Source organism: Bemisia tabaci, chromosome 5 (assembly GCF_918797505.1).
Source record: "Bemisia tabaci chromosome 5, PGI_BMITA_v3".
In the NCBI taxonomy this organism is placed as follows: Eukaryota; Metazoa; Arthropoda; class Insecta; order Hemiptera; family Aleyrodidae; genus Bemisia; species Bemisia tabaci.
The window spans coordinates 27,757,917-27,774,205 of NC_092797.1; the positions used below are offsets into that span (position 1 = coordinate 27,757,917).

A 16,289-nucleotide genomic window follows, 5' to 3' on the forward strand; every position below is an offset into this window, starting at 1 on the left:
TGAGCAACTGCAAATTAGCTCTGTAAACTTCACACTAATGTGATTTTGCCCTCCAGGAGCAAAATTAATCTAATCGTTAAATTAGAAGTACCATTTTAAACCTTGAAATGAGATGGATCAAGAATCGGCGCAGTTTGACGCCAATTTAACCGCCGTTTAAGTGCGCCGTGCGTCTGGCGAGAAGAACGGAACAAAAATTGAAAGGCACAAACGGGAAGTCGCAGGGAAAGAGAGGAGGGCGATGAGTGCTTTCATTTATCGGACGCAATCGCTCAGGAAGCGAAAATAATTTTTCGTCTTTTTCTGACATGAAAAGTTACTTTATTCTCTATCCGATTCTTTGGCTGAGGACAAAACCGATCCTCCTCCGGGATCCTGGACTGAAGTTTTAAGCATGGTCGCCGAATGGTGTTGTACGACCCTCTTTCTGCTTCGCAGAATTGGTAAATTATTGCCAACGATACGGCAACCCTGGGAGCTTTGGGAAAGCGTCTCGCTCCTGACGAACGGGACACTTCAAAACTCCTACTACCCCTTTGAAAAGTGCAATTTTCTTGTCAACTGGAACCGATCGTCTCCTTTTGGCAAAAGGAAAGTAACTATCACCTAAGCAGAATTTGGCAACTAAACCTCTGGCGTGGATTTTTGTAATCTAGCCTATTTTTTTTCTTAAAAATGTTCTCACTTCAGAAATATCAATGAATAAAATGAAGCATAAAACATGTAAAATGTAATAAACACGCTTGAGAATGAATGCACTACCAGGGCCGGATTAAGGGGGTGGCCATATGGGCCGCGGCCCATGGCGGCAAATGTATAGGGGGCGGCAAATTTTACAATATTTTTAAATGTAGGTGTAAAAAAAATCGTATTTAGAAGAAAAAAATTACAAACGAGAGAAGGCGACATTATCTCTCATTTCCTGAGAGTATAATAATTTCGAATTTTGTCGTCTTTCAGGGATACAAGGGACAGCACATTTAATTATTCAAGTTAAGAGAGAAACCAAATAGTTAAAAAACGCAATTTGGCCCGGAACGGCGCGACATAGAGAGACATGATGAAAAGGGCTTGAGATGAAACGGATAAACCCTCGGGGCGGCGATCGGCATGTAGCACTTATTAGCGCCTACAAGACTGCACGAATACTTCACGCATTGCATCAAACAGAGTGCGGTCATTGCGGTCAGCGTAAAACGGATAGCGCCTACAAGACGGTGTGAATACTTCTCGCATTGCGTCAATCACAGTGCGTTCAGCAACGGTCGGCGTGAAACTCGCAGCGCCTACAAGACTGTCGGAATACTTCACGCATTGCGCCAAACACGGTGCGGTCAGCGCGGCGCGGCGGCGGAAGTTAAAATCATTAATCCACATTTATGTTTGTTCTTTCATAATTTGTTCGTTCCTTTCTTATGAATGGAAGGCCTTGTCCACGCAGAGATAGGTTTACGAAACTTAACTTTCGCACAAAGTTCCGTGAACTTTTGCTAGTAGTGTTGACAGGGCTTTCGCAAAAAATGTGTCCAACACCAGTAAACGCGTCTTATGCACCCCTCCTCCGCTGGCACGTTCATTTGATGGTTTTTATCGATGTTTCAAAACGAATGAGAAGGGGGCGGCAAAATACAGGCGGCCCATGGGCGGCAAGTAGGTAAATCCGGCCCTGTGCACTACGTAAAACTAACGTAAATTTTCTCATAATGTGAAACACTTCAAACTAATTTTTCCCCCTTTATTTTTTTGACCATCCAGAAGCAGTTTTACGTCTGGAAAAGTACAGGTATCAGTTTTTTCAGCAAATCTGAGCTTTGCCTCATAATTAAACTGTAAAATTTTATGAAAATAGTAAAAAATTGCAACGAATATTAGTTTCAATATCAATCCTTGCTGCAACTCAGGCACAACAAGAAAGTACAATTTTACAAGAGGAAAACTCGCGACTTTTCACTTACAAAAATAAGAGAAAAAATATTCCATATCGAATTCATTCAGGTATCAGCAAAATTATTATGCATTGTACAATGGCAGTACAGCTTTTCATAGTTGCAGTACACAAACGACGCGATCTTAAAGAAACACGATGCGTATACTACCGTGCTAAGGAAGAACGCCGTATGAACCTTCAGGCGTTGCCATGTTTCGTTCAATATAAAACGAATTTATTGGGAAGATTGTGGATATTTTTCTTCAAATTTTTCAGACAATTTTGTTCGCAATTTGATCTAAAATATCTGAAAGTTTCAAAGAAAAATATGCATAATTTTCCTAAGAAACACATGTTTTATCAAGGGAAATTTGGCAACTCTCGAATGTTCATACGGCGTTTTTCCTCAGCACGGCAGTAGATACGCACACTCGGAGGAAAAAGAAAGGAATCAAGACACGGACACAAGCTCCTCGAAGCTTTCAATTGAAGCGGTTAGACAATCTGAAGGACAAAGGAAAGTCGGGTGGAATCTATTACCGGAGGCTAGAATGTTCGAAGGATACGCCAGGAATACATTAGAAAATAATTATTCAAAACATGAGTGATGAGGGGGAGGTGGCCCCCGGGCGAGCGCCCCGAATTGACTCCGCGTTAAGTGCTGAAAATTCAGTCACTCAGGGAGTAATTCGGCGATGTGCTTGTCATAGGGAAATGACTGGCAAGTCCTGTCTGGTCGCGTCGTTGTCGGCTGGTGAAAAATCCCTCCCCCCGGCTGGAACTCCTAGAAGCGAGGAATGGCGAGCGACTCGAAGCCGAGAGCCGACACCGCTGACCGGCCAGCTAGCAACGCAATCGAGTGTGCAAAATTGATGCTAATAATTATAATTAATTGCTTCTCTCTCGCAGCCTCTCCTCTCCAGACGCCCCCTCCCCGCTCCTTCGACGGCGCGAGCCGAGCCCATTTTTCTCGCCCTGGAAATCGATTGAGGAATCAAGGATACGATCTTTTGTTGGCGGCTCCGTGAGTTCGTGTTCGTTAGCGCCTGTCGCTGCGCTTCGGTTCAACTCGTGGCCAATATATCGATTGTATTTTTGAGCACCAGCGGGCAGATTATTGAAATTTATAGACAAAGCTATAGACTTAGAAGACAAAAAGGATTTGGAGGGATCCTATTGGAGGAAGTGAGTGGTCGCAATGGAAATAGAGGGTACGTTATAGACTAACTGCAACCGACGAGAGTCCCTAAAACTAGTCCATCATTTTCTCCCTTAGTCCATAGGAACCACCCTTTTCAACCAGTCGGATCGCTCCATAACCCTTTTGTCTTCTTTGTTCATAGCTTTGTCTATCGATTTCAATAATCGGCCCACAGCGGGCTGATCGTTGAAATTGATAGACAAAGTGACAGACCAAGAAGACGAAGAAAGTATGGAGCGAACCTATCGGCTGAAATGGATGGTTCATATAGACTAATGGAGGAAATGATGGACTATATAGCTATAGGGACTCTCGTCGGTTGCAGTTAGTTAGTCTATAACTTACCCCCTATTTCCATTGCGACCTCCCACTTCCTCTATGGGTGCCAAGAGAGGGTGCTGAGAGAATTTTCAAAGTGCTTTTCGAGCATCGTTGGTAGATATCTACCTTCAGTTTGCATCCGGCAAATTTTGCGTGGGAATAGCCTCAAAATTTGCGAAGAGTCAATTTTCCGGACAGCCCCGTAAAACCCCTACTTGTACCGGGTAGACCCACACTCTTCCCGGCAAAGCAGAAACCAAGCCTTGAGATCATAGTTTCGCGGGAAAGTCAAGTGCCGGGAATGCCGCAAATAAGAACATTCCCGCGGTGTGCAGCTCCCGCACAGTATGCTCCCTGTCCATGTGCATTTGTGCGTGTTCTTCTGTTCAAGTTTCCCGGGAACGAGGATTTTAGCGAGGATTTTTTAAGAATTAGGCCTTGTCTCCACGAGACGTTTTCATGGGATTAGTCCCAAGTTTGAATCGCAGGAATGAAACTTCTGGGATTTTTCCCAGTTACCGTCTCCACGGGATGGGGCTCATACAGTCATGCGACTAGTTTGCGCGGGAAGATAAATTAGTTAAGTCGAGTATTTAACCGGGATTAAAATAATAATTGCACTCAATTGACAATTAGATACATCATTTTAGCTAAACAAACATTAACAATGTAGTAATGAATAAAATATCGCACAGTTCGTTTACACTTCTTCCTCGTCTCTCAGTGGCGGATCCTAAGGGTACAAGTACCATACTTGGTACTGGGAAAAATATTGATTAACTCAATATTTTTCCCAACTTCGTAGGTGGGATTTTTCTCTGGGACAAATCTCGTGAAACGGCTCGTGGAGACAAGGCCCTAGCAACGCCTACCCAGAAATTCCGAAGGACCTAGTGGGTTAAGTAGACTCTTGTGTGAAAATTTCTCCAAGAACTCTCAATTTCCTGCCCGACGGGGCAACGAGGCGGCTGCCCTTGATCTGCTCCACGGCCGGCGGATTAAATCAGCGGATAATTTGCGCGGAGACGTGATGCTTGAATTATCACTTCTCAATCTGCAAATTGACGATTTTTCACCGCCACCTCCTCGGAATCGTGTAATGGGTCGCTCCGAAGAGCGGCAATCCGAGCGTGGGGGGGGGGGGTGTTAAAGGCGAGGGGCATTAATTGAATGAACTCGACGGAGCTGTCCCTATCTCGTCCCGAGCGTCTATTACTCCGATGACGGGCGACTCTCCGTGGGTCGTCGCCGTCTTGACGCTTGACGAGAATCGCACCTAACCCAGGATCACCCCCCCCCCCCCCCCACTGCGGTGCCCCAGAACGGGGGAATACCCGGAAAAGTTTGGGAATTTTCCTTAACGTGGAGAAATCAGAATGCGTGAAAATGACAAGGATCGGTTTTTCACGCCCAGCGGGCCGATTATTGAACTTGAAAGACAAAACTAAAGACAAGGAAGACAAAAGGGATATGGAGGGATCCTATTGGAAGTGGAAGCGGGTGGTTGTAATGGACAAAGGAGGTAGGTAATAGACTAATTAACGGCAATGACAAGAGACCCGACATTTAGTCTATCATTTTTTCCCTTAGTCTGCTAAGACCACCAGTTTCAACCAATGGGATCCCTCCATACTCCCTATGTCTTCTTTGTCTGTAGCTTTGTCTATCAATTTCAATAATCGGCCCGCAGGGGTGAAGAGATGATCCGATTTCGGACTTCGTGATACGCTTTGACTGAATGGTCGAAGTCAGTGGCGTGGCGTCGTCAATTATCGATAATTCCTCATTTGAATCCGTGGTAAAGAATCGATTATAAAGGTGTTCGCTGCGAACGTCCTGTTAATGGATCCTTTTCCGTAGGTTTAAATGACAGATCAATCAATGTATCGCATAGCACGCCATGATACTGTGAAGTATCGAATCCATACCCCGCAGAATAATTTTATGGGTCTTTTTGAGTCATTGCCAAGTCTGCCATCTTTTTAGGGGGTTGTCAAAATCAATTTTTTAGCCTTTGCAGGTTAAGGGATGATCTGATTCGGCTCTTTCTCAAACCAGTCCAGGACACGCAAGAGGGAGGATGTTGGCTCTGTATTTTAAGGGAAGTACAAAATTAAATGGACCGTATGTTTAGCAAAAAGGAACCAAGCCACATCAGCTATAGCCAAATTTAATCAAGCAATTTAATTTCTTTTAAGAGAAAGTTTGTACACATTTTTTTTAATTTTCAAGGAATTTGCTCCGTGCCATGTAGAAAATACTCTGTTTGAATAAAAATTTGCTCAACCGTTTTCGTGTAAAAAATTAAATTGCCAAATTAAATTTGACGAAAGGTGATGTGGCTTGGTTCTTCTCTGCTAAACGCGGTTCAAATTCCACAACAAAAGATACGAAACGTGATTAATAATTATTCCCAAAATGAAAAATTTCCGTAAGCTTGTTTAGTGCCGCTGAGCAGTTCCGACAGCTCTCTCAGGGGAAAAGCTGAGAAAATCCATGAAGTACATACGTAGTAGAGCATAATAGTCTCAGGTCGCGGATAAAGATTAAAATGAAACACAATTACTGTTCATGACCGAGCGCACCGACATAAATCAAAATTATTTGAAAACGAAATGGATGGTAATTTCTGTTTGAGTGGGTTTAAATAAGTTCTTAACTTTTTGGAAGTTCTCTGTCTCTCGGAGTTGACCATCCAGGGGGGTACTTAGTGCTGCGAGTATTTTCTTTTGTGCGCAGCGAGGCGAAAAACCCGACTAAGTGCACGCATTTGTCCGACGAGAGAGTACCCACCCAAGTTTCAATGGGTTTCCATTACGCTCATTCGATTTTATTAATATCGTTGCCGGCTTCAGAACTAATTTCGGATCCAAGTTGCCAACTTATCTAAAATTTAAGAGTTTTAATTGCTTCTTTTTGCATTGCTCAGTTTTTTCCTCTGTTACGCAGAGGAGTCGCTCATAAAATACGTAACGCTAAAAATCGGATTTTTGTATCTCCTCCATAACGCACCCGTAAGCCAGGTCAACACCCTCAAAAGAAATATGTATCGCTCTTTTTGACCCTCATCCCTCTAATCGGCATTTTCCTATGAGCATCAGATACAAATTACCATTTTGTGGCGATTTTTCGAATCCTCCTCTCTCCCCATCTGCACGCTCCCCTCTCATCCTTGTTCTTTCCATCTAGCTCCTTCTACTCCCTCCGAAACGCACCTGTAACGGCAGTGTGACCCTCCCCTCTCCTCCCTAGATTGTTACGTATTTTATGAACCTTAAACCCTTCTCATGACTGAAACAACGCCAGTCTGGTTCTTTTAATCAATGTTTTATTGGTTTTCGCCAACAGGTGTTACCCTCTGAATCTACCAGCAAGGGCTCCAATTTATTTATTTATTTTAATTGATTTTTTATGGAATTTTTTATAAAAAAATTTTATTTTTTGAAAAAAAATTATACTTTTTTTGAAACATTTTTTTTTTCAAACAATTGTATTATTTCTTTAAATTTTTTTTATTTTTTTTAAATTTTTTTTAAATTTTTTTAATTTTTTAAATTTTTTCATTATTTTTTCCCGAAAATTCGGATTGTCATTTAACGCTGATCTACTGAAAGGCATAAACGCAGACTTAGGCCCTCCCCTCCGACCCTCGGCCACGGAAAAGGTGTTACGTACAGTTCTTAAACGCCCTTTTAATTCTAAAAATAAATCCATCTTCTCGGCGGAGTCAAGAGCGAGATGCACGAGCATCGGCCACGCCCGTGCATTTGTTTCAGTGTCTCCTTCCCGGAAATCTTTAAAGTCGGTCTCGGGTCCCGGTCGGAAAGTTAACCTCTTTTGCTTAAAAGTTACCTCGTTCCTTTCCGTTGCGCGGACTCGGGTCCGACGTCAAATTTTTTTCGTCCGACGCTGACGCAACCCTCCCGCTTTTTCATCGGTTCCCAGCCGGCGAAAACAAGCGATTCACGTCGAATATAACGGAAAACGAAAGAGGAGAACTCGGGCAGAGTTTGCCAGACTGGACGCGAAAGCGGACTGTTAATCTGCCGTGCTCAGTGAAAACGCAGTATGAGCCTTCAGACGTTGCCAAATTTCCTCCAATACCGAATTTACTGAGAGCCCAGAGGGTCAGTTGTGCTGGTAGGTAAGAGAATCCAAGGTGTCTACAAGTCCGGATTTTCCGGATAGTCCAGAAATAGTACTGATTTTTCAAGGGCGGTTCGGAAGTTCTGAAAAAGTGCGGAAATTCCGCAAGGAGGTCCGGAAATTTTATTATTTTTTGTCGTTTTTTTTCGCAATTTTAACGAAAAATTCAAATTTTTGAAATTTTTCGAATTCCGTCAATTGGAGGTACTGAAAAAGTGCTGTAAAAATACTGATTTTTGGCCAGCCTGTTTTAGCAGACATCCTAGAATCGTGTTTTGATGCTTGATTCTTGTAGATTAGCTAAAGATAAGGAGATCTATCCAAACAGCAACTTCCTACGTTGAATATTAACCGAGATATCGTCTTTTGAAAAGTCGGGTTTTTGACGTCATCTACCGCGGTAGTGCATAACATGGTATGTACTACCGCGGTGGATGACGTCATGAATCGATTTTTTCAAGGCGCGATATCTCGGTTAATATCGAACGCAGATAGTTGCTGTTTGGACAGATCTTATTATTTTTAGTTGATCTGCAAGAAGAAAGCACCAAACCCCGATTCTGTGACCAGCGCAACTGATCCATTGTGAATATTTGTTTCCAAAATGTTCACACAATTTTGTACGCAATTTAATCTAATATATCTGAAAGTTTCAAACAAAAATACGCATAAATTTCAACAAAAATACATGCTTTATCGAGGGAAATTCGAGTTTTTTAAGGCGCGGTATCTCGGTTAATTTCGAACGTAGAAAGTTGCTGTTTGGAAAAATCTTATTACTTTTAGCTGATCTGCAAGGAGAAAGCATCAAAACACAATTCTATGACAGCGCAACTGACCCATTATGAATATTTGTTTCCAAAATTTTTACACAATTTTGTTTGCAATTTAATCCAAAATATCTGAAAGTTTCAATGAAAAATACGCATAAATTTCGTCAAAATTACATGTTCTATCCAGGGAAGTTTGGTAACTCTCGTATGCTCATACAGCGTACCCATTATGAATATTTGTTTCCAAAATTTTTACACAATTTTGTTTGCAATTCAATCTAAAATATCTGAAAGTTTCAACGAAAAATACGCATAAATTTCGTCAAAAATACATGTTCTATCCGGGGAAGTTTGGCAACTCTCGTATGCTCATACAGCGTTTTTCCTTAGCACGGCAGTACTCCTGGAGGGGGTTCGACTCCCGGGAGGGGGGTGACATTCGGCGACTCGGGGTGGATCGCCGCCGCCGGTGGATCAGATAAGCGTGGTGGGAATTATTGTGATGCGCCCTTTCAGAGAAGAAGCGTGGACGTTCGGAAAAAGGGAAAAAAACATCCGAGGAAGATAGTTTGAAGTGCTCGGGGGCGGGCGGAGATGCGAGGGGGCTAAATTAGTGGAGTGGCTAAACAGCAAATGGTGAATAGCTCCGCCATTAAGTTTTTGAAGCTTCCCCAAACTTCACAAGACTTCGTCCTCCTTTTCTCCGGGCCCTCCCCGCCCTTGCCCGACCGGGGAACCCGAGCGAAATTGATATATTTGACATTTAGCGCCGTAAATTTTATATTTTTACTCCTGGCTCTTAGCTCACTTTAATGAAAACTTTTTAAAAGCTTCTGTCATATTCTCGTGCTCCGGTCGGACTGCACTCGCGGACGCGAACTTCGGTAATCTGAATTTATCCACATTCGTTCGAGTTTCCCGATCTCCGAGGCGATGCATATCTGTCTCATCTGATCGATTTTAATTTTTGATTTCAACTTCGAGCGCAGCTCTCTCCTCGGTCTCATCCTCATGTGAATTAATTGAAACTCGGATTCTGAAAATATCCGTCGGGGATGTAGTTTATCTCTCTCCAAGTTTTCGGACCGGTGAAGTTTCCAGCGCCGAACCCTTCGCCCTGACTTCTGACATTTCTTCGTTGCCATAAAGCGCCTGCAATCGGAAACTTAGGCAACCTAAATTCAAGCCAGTTCGAAGATTCCACTCTCATACGTCAGCGGCGACTCCAAAAAGATACGCTGATTTGAGCGTCGTTCCATACCTCTATAAATACTTGAAAGGCTTGGAGGACAAGGCGCGTAAGTGCAGTTTTTGAAAAAAATGAGATATTAATGATTTCAAGTAAAATTAGTCTTAATGCATATCTGTGAAAAAGTCGCTCCCGAATTCCAATTTTTAAGCATCAAAAAGTCAGTTTGAACTTTCTTTTCGCTATTCGCTACAAGGATCTATGTAATTTCGCAAGTTCAAACGTGTGTTTCTCAATATAGCAAAAACTGCACTTGTGCGCCTTGTCCTCCAAGCCCCTCATTTGATCTTTGCCTATAATTTCATTACTTTTTATCGATATATTCTTTTAAACTGTCTTCAACCAGAGAAAAAATCAGAAATTTTAACATGAGGACTCAAAGAATTCACCAGCTCGGCACAATGGACGCATGTAAAGTATTTTCTCCAAAAATAAAAACTTTGTGACGGTTGGGCCAATTCTGTTTAATGCCGTTTGGTTGTGAGTGTTAGCGTTGAGAAGTATGAGCTTATTAAAACGAGACCGCTCGATGCAACTATTCGTGTTCAAGGATAGTGCTTATTGCATACGCTATAAATGAAGGCGCACTCAATGTTCTCCCGCTCTTATTGGCATGTGCAGTATGGGAATGGCGCCTTTCTCACCGCGGACACAAATCTCGCTCCGACTGGAAACAGCCTTTGTTGCCGGAAAATTAAATAAATTGAGTAGAAATAATTGAATATTTACGGAAACTGTGGATCTTCCAGGATCATATTGGAGCATGCTTTTACTTGGTGAACAAGAAGGATTTTTGAGGTCGTTTGATTTGACCAGAGTAGAAGAAAAAGTCCAGCCACAGAGTGTTAGAAGAGAATGTTTTTCTCTTTCTTTCTCTCTAAGTAGTACTGTTCTAAATGTTGTACTCATTCTTGTTTTCTTTTTTCTTGCAGATTACCAATCTGATTGACACTTCTCTGAAACTCAGCGTCTTTCTACTTCAAATTACTTAGTGTCACTCGATGTAAATGGAAGACTTTCATCTCAGCCTTGCAGTACCGCCTAATCTTTGCTCAAAATTATAGTATTTGATAATCTCCAATTCTCAATCTAATTTTTACACCAACAATGAAAGCTGTAGGGAAAAATTAGGAATAAATTTTTTTGTTAACTGTATTTTCTTACACATTTTTATTCACCTTAATTTAAGAACTTCAGAGCTGACAGTAGAGGTAGGTTGCAAGATGTTCCTAATGTGTAAAGGTAATGGCAAACATGATTAGATATGTAAATAAGCATCGTCTATAATTTCGAAAATGAATTGTCTTACCAAATACTGCTATTTTCACATTTGATAAGTAATGTAACTCCCCTCAATAGTTTCTTTCTACAGTGTGGATAGAAACTGCTAGTTAAGAGGGAATTTGAAACTGTGGAACGTATTGGTGGTATATATAATTTGGCAAATCAAAGTTAGTTTGCCTATTTTTGAAAAATTTCAGTCGTAAATATGCCTTTTGTTAGTTAAAATTTGTGATAAACGTTTCCATTTTATTTATTTATTTTTTTTGTTTCACATTATCATGTGTCAGTTTTTTTTTTTTTTTTTTTTTTTTTTTTTTTTATCATTTATTTCCCAAGTGTAAATGATGGAAAAGAAACTAATTCCCAAGGGCCAGTTCAAGTGTTGTAAAAATCAGAGGAGGAAGAGGATGTGAGCATGAATTAATTTGAGAAGAAATCTATTTGAAGTATCTAATGAGGAGCGAGCTTTTTAACCCATAGATCCTTGAAAACCATTAATATGTATTAATTTTCGTTCCTCCTCAGTAAAATGATTTATGGAAGAATAATAACAATAGCTGCTGACTTTACGTTTTGCTATCTTGTCATAATCAGGCGTAAAAATGCCCATAAATATTCAAAATTAAAAACCAATGGATTAATTTAAAATTTCTTGATTTCTCAAAACGTAGACCTTTTTCTCTGATTTTTTTAACTAAATCATCGTCTAAATTCCTCTCTATTTTTCTGCAAAGCCGAGATTAACTCAAAATTACTCCTATGGGTGCTCGTGTCTTGGTGGCCCTGAAAAGGGGTAATTGGAGTCATGCCTTTATGAGCCTGGAGGGGCGAGAAAAGAAGTTACTGTGGCGGTAGCCCATCATCACCCAGCAGTTTATCTTGGGCTCACCCTTTATTGGTTATTGCATCGAATCAAAGGTCCAGGAGGTGCTGATGATACAGCCCTATTGGGCAAGCGCGGCAGCCAATGAGGTTTGAGCGCAAGATGCACGGCTCCCATTGAGTGGTGATCAGCTACGGCTCCACTCTCTTGCCTTCTCCTTCTGCATATTTTTGTACTTTTACGGTTTCAGTTTTATTGATTAAGGTCATACATAGTTTAGGAATGTCTTGAAGTAAGTAATGTTGAACACTAAACCGTTTTGAGTGGAATGCATGCATTACTTACTTGTTTCTGTCGTAAGCTAGTTTGCTTTGAGTTCTGAATTCTTACCTCAGCCCTTAAAACATGTATACAATTTTAATTTACAACTTCTAAACCTCAAAGATAATTCATCTTCAGACATTGTGCTCCTAATTTGCAGTGTAAAAGTTCAAACAGTTCATCCTATTCTCTCATTAAGTTTTGATTGTAGATTTGTATTATATTTTTCTTTTCATTTCCTTATTTCATGGGTTTAAGTTGACATGGTAGTACATTAAATTGTCATGTGATTAGTCAATTTTATTTTCATTTAATGCATTCATTTTCTCCATGGATTTTATTTACTTTGTGCTTTACCATCGACGATGGTATAAATTTGAATTTAAAAAATTTACATACCTTGTCGCATTTTGTGATGCAAACGAACCAAGTTTCCATTCAGACAAGTTGACTTTGTTTTAAAGTACCTATGAGCCGCATGAAATGGAAGTTGTCAATCTTAGTGGAATGAACTGAATAGAACAGTCGATGTGAATATTGTGATGCTATTGAGGAATGGAAAAGAGAGGGAAAAGGAAAAATATATTCTTTTTCTTTTCTCAAAGTTTTTAAAAGACAGATTTTAATTAATTTGTAGGTATATCTTGCTGCTCAGCAAGTAAATGCCCAAAGTCATGTATTTAGTCAAATATAATAACTAAATTTTGTTAATTGCCAACTGAAGGTTCATAAATTTGATTGTTTGTGTCTCATAATTTTAATCAAGAGTGTTACATTACCAAGATTCAGGTAGTTTTGTGATAAATCTTTAATTTTGTATCTTTATTTTAGATGTACCAGTGCCATATATTGTAATTCATTTTCAGTTATTACCTGATGTTTTCTTGAAATCTCATTCAAATTCAGCCATGATTTTTTTCAGCCTTTTTGAAGATAGTTCTATACTGCGTACAAATTTTGATTTTCTAGATTCAATAGCAAACACATGTCTTATCCAATTAAACTCCTTTTCTAAAAAGGATTTCACAGTCACTGGGCGCACAATTAAATAGGTACTGTTGAATAAAGATATTTCTTAGTACCATTCTAAAATATTTTTTTATCAATCCGTGGTTGTTTTCATTTTATTTTTGCTTCACTATGTCTCATTTTCTGTAAATTGTAAGGCTAAAGTAGGCTAGTGCCTTTTTCTACTGTGTAGGTAGTCAACGTTTCTAGTTATTCATTTTTTATTAGATAGGTAACCATAATTTGTCTAGGTAATCTGCCATTCTGAATTTGCTGACTCCGAAAAAGGGGGAAAAGGTGGTTAGCACACCTACATAGTAGCATTCATTCAATAAATAATATTTTTATGATGCCTTTTTAATTGCTCAGAAAACAGACTCTAATGGTTTGATGTTTTTTCGTAAGTTGAAAGCGTCTCTTATCATTTTTGCATTCTATTTGATAAGCTTCGTGTGCTGTGATGATGAAAAGGAGAACAAGGATGTCAGCTGCCGTCCCTCTTCCCCCAATTATTTATGTGATAAATGACCTCTTTTTCCCTCTATGAATTTATTCCCCTAGTATTGTTCCTGCAGCCTACAACCAGATTAGCTGACTCAATGAGCTCTGTCTGAGATTCTTATCGGCTTCTCTGCTAATCAAAGTGGCATAAATTTTGCTCTCATTTAACCAAGATACTTCTTTACATGCTTCAGAATTCTTTCAAATTTTGAATGCTTCCACTTCTTGAGTGTACGTACACCAAACATTTGTGTCTAGATGGAAAGTAAAGTACAAGTTGTCACGTTATTCACAGTGTTCGGCATTGTCTTTTTTTTCGAAGCTTGAGTTAAACTTCAAGGATGAGTGGGAATATGAGGGGGGGGAGGAGGGGGCATCGACAGGCTTTTGTTCCCCTTTTTGTCGCCAAATTTTTAAATGAACATAATTGTCCAAACTCAGAGAAGTTATCAAGGATCATGATGAAGATGATGAAAATTCACTCCATAGGAGATTTTTTTCAATTCTTGAAAACTTTTCTGACCACGCCTATGCCTTGTAGCTAATATTTATTTTTCAGTTTTAGGTTTTTTAATGGTAATCTATCGTACTTTTTTTTTTATTTCTTATTTTTTTTCTTCAGATTAGCCATTAGTCAAAACTGGTATCTTTTCTGTTCAGAGAGCAAAAGTTTAAGAATAGATCAAAAGTGATTGGTTAAAAACATATTTTTGAAGAAAGGGGATAGAACTTGCAAATATTATGTCAAAACAGTCAAATTTCTTCAAAGATTTAAGGTTAGTGTATAAAAAGTCCATGAGAACAGTCTTACAAGTGCTGATATTACTCTCTCAACAGAATGCAGAATTTATTTCAGTTTTTATTCCTGGAATCATCCAATTGCTGTATGTCATCCTAGCATTGAAATAAAGTGTAAGGGAAGTCTAAAATCGGATTGAATAGTTTAGTATCCAATTGATGTAAGTGCCAAAAATTGACAAATCTTAAGTCTCCCCTAACCTTGAACTGCAGACTGTGCACGAGGGATTTTAGCATTTATCCAAAATTTAAATTGTCATTTCATCAATTATATAATGAAATACGTACATGACGGGCTGTAGAAAACAGAATAATAAGAATATAATAAGGGAAAGGGTAGTAAGCCATCTGTTTAACTAATAGGTTCTTCTTACTGGAGGCTATTTGTAGGTATCCATTTATTATGGCGTCATCGCAGCTTAGCAGGTACCAAATATCGTGGAGCTACAAAGACCTCTCTACACTGAGAGTTTTGAGAAAAATTAAATGATTGTGTAGAATGCCCATTAGAATGAAACCAAGAACAATTTTGAAGAAAGGTGCAGTCAGAGCCAAGGCAAGTTGTAATTACGCTGACTTCTATTAAGACACTGGCTAGATGCTGTAAACAACTCAACTTCTTTTACCAAAATCTGCCCAGATAGTCAATGAAAGTTGTAATATCATCTTTGAAGGGCTTCAAACTCTTGAAAATGCTAATCAGGAAACAAAAGTATCCAAGCCCATCATTCAAAGTTAAATTTCAAATCTAACTTAACACTGATATGTGACCGAGACAAATAAGTTTATTCGAACTTCTATCGATGGTTGTGTTCTTAATTAAAGTCGTGTCTTACAATCAGCATGAAAAGGAACATAATTAGAAAATTGAGCTTTTGAAAGAAGAAGGAGACATTACTTTAGCAAGGAAAAGTGTTGTTATGATTTTTAATTTCTATTATTACTTATTTTATAGTTTACTTTTGTTTACCTATGCATAATGGTATACTCTCTTCTCAATTTTTTATTTCTTATTTATTTATTTTAATTTTTTTCCTTTTTTTGTAGTTATCATTTTGTGCTCTTGTTACCTGCTATTTTAGTCTCTTATGTTGTTATGTGAAGATATCTTTTCCATTCATCAAGAGTCTGTTTTACCTTCTTTGTCAATTTTCCGTCAATTTATTTTATTTTTTTTAAGTTCATTCAAATGTTAGTATTATTCCTAAAGTGTAAATATAAGTGTAAGAATATCTACATCTACATGAGTGTAAATGTGAGCTTGTAAATAAGATTTTAAAATGTAGGGGCTTCATTTTAGTTGCATAACAAACAAAAATGTTGAATGTTGTATTTTTCAGTACAAAGATACAAACCATTTTAATTGTTTTATCTTCATTTTTCTGTTTTTCTGTAAAAAAAATAAAGTAAAATAAAATAATAATACGTAATTAAAGATCCAGAGTAATTGCATAATTTGAGCTTGTGTAGACGGGCCTCAATAGGCACCTATCTCTTCAAGTGTTTCGTTTGTCAGTTTCTATTAATGTTTTTATGGTTTAAAACTGTTGATTTAAATATACTGTTTCAAATTATTTCATTTTAATGTGTTTTCATCTGTATCAATATGGTCCAACAAATTCTAAGTTTACAACTAAACTGTTGTATGAGTAGCCCATCAAATTTATGAACATTAGGTTTTCAGAAATGAAAATACAGCAACATCAGAAATATCTGAATAGAATCAATGCAGAGAATCCATTTTGCTTTTTCTTGAAAGTGACACAATTTGAAAAATATCATTTCTTAATAATGAACTTCTCGGAAGTGATTCTCACGAGCCAAAGCTGGAATCCTACACCAAAAAAAAAAGGATGCTGACTTAATATTCTTGATGTGGAAAAATATGCAACAACTCACGAATCGCTGAGTTGTCTGCCACAGTAGTCACTATAGCC

The 16,289-nt window shown here is 38.9% G+C and overlaps 1 protein-coding gene across 1 annotated transcript in view; it reads left to right on the forward strand.

The window, feature by feature from the left end:
• The window catches only part of LOC109037412 (forkhead box, sub-group O), a gene marked incomplete in the record, with an annotated part of 147,655 nt that extends 131,724 nt beyond the window's left edge, over positions 1 to 15,931 (forward strand). The window contains 1 exon segment of the mRNA XM_072300499.1: positions 10,550 to 15,931.
• Positions 15,932 to 16,289: the final 358 nt, after the last annotated feature.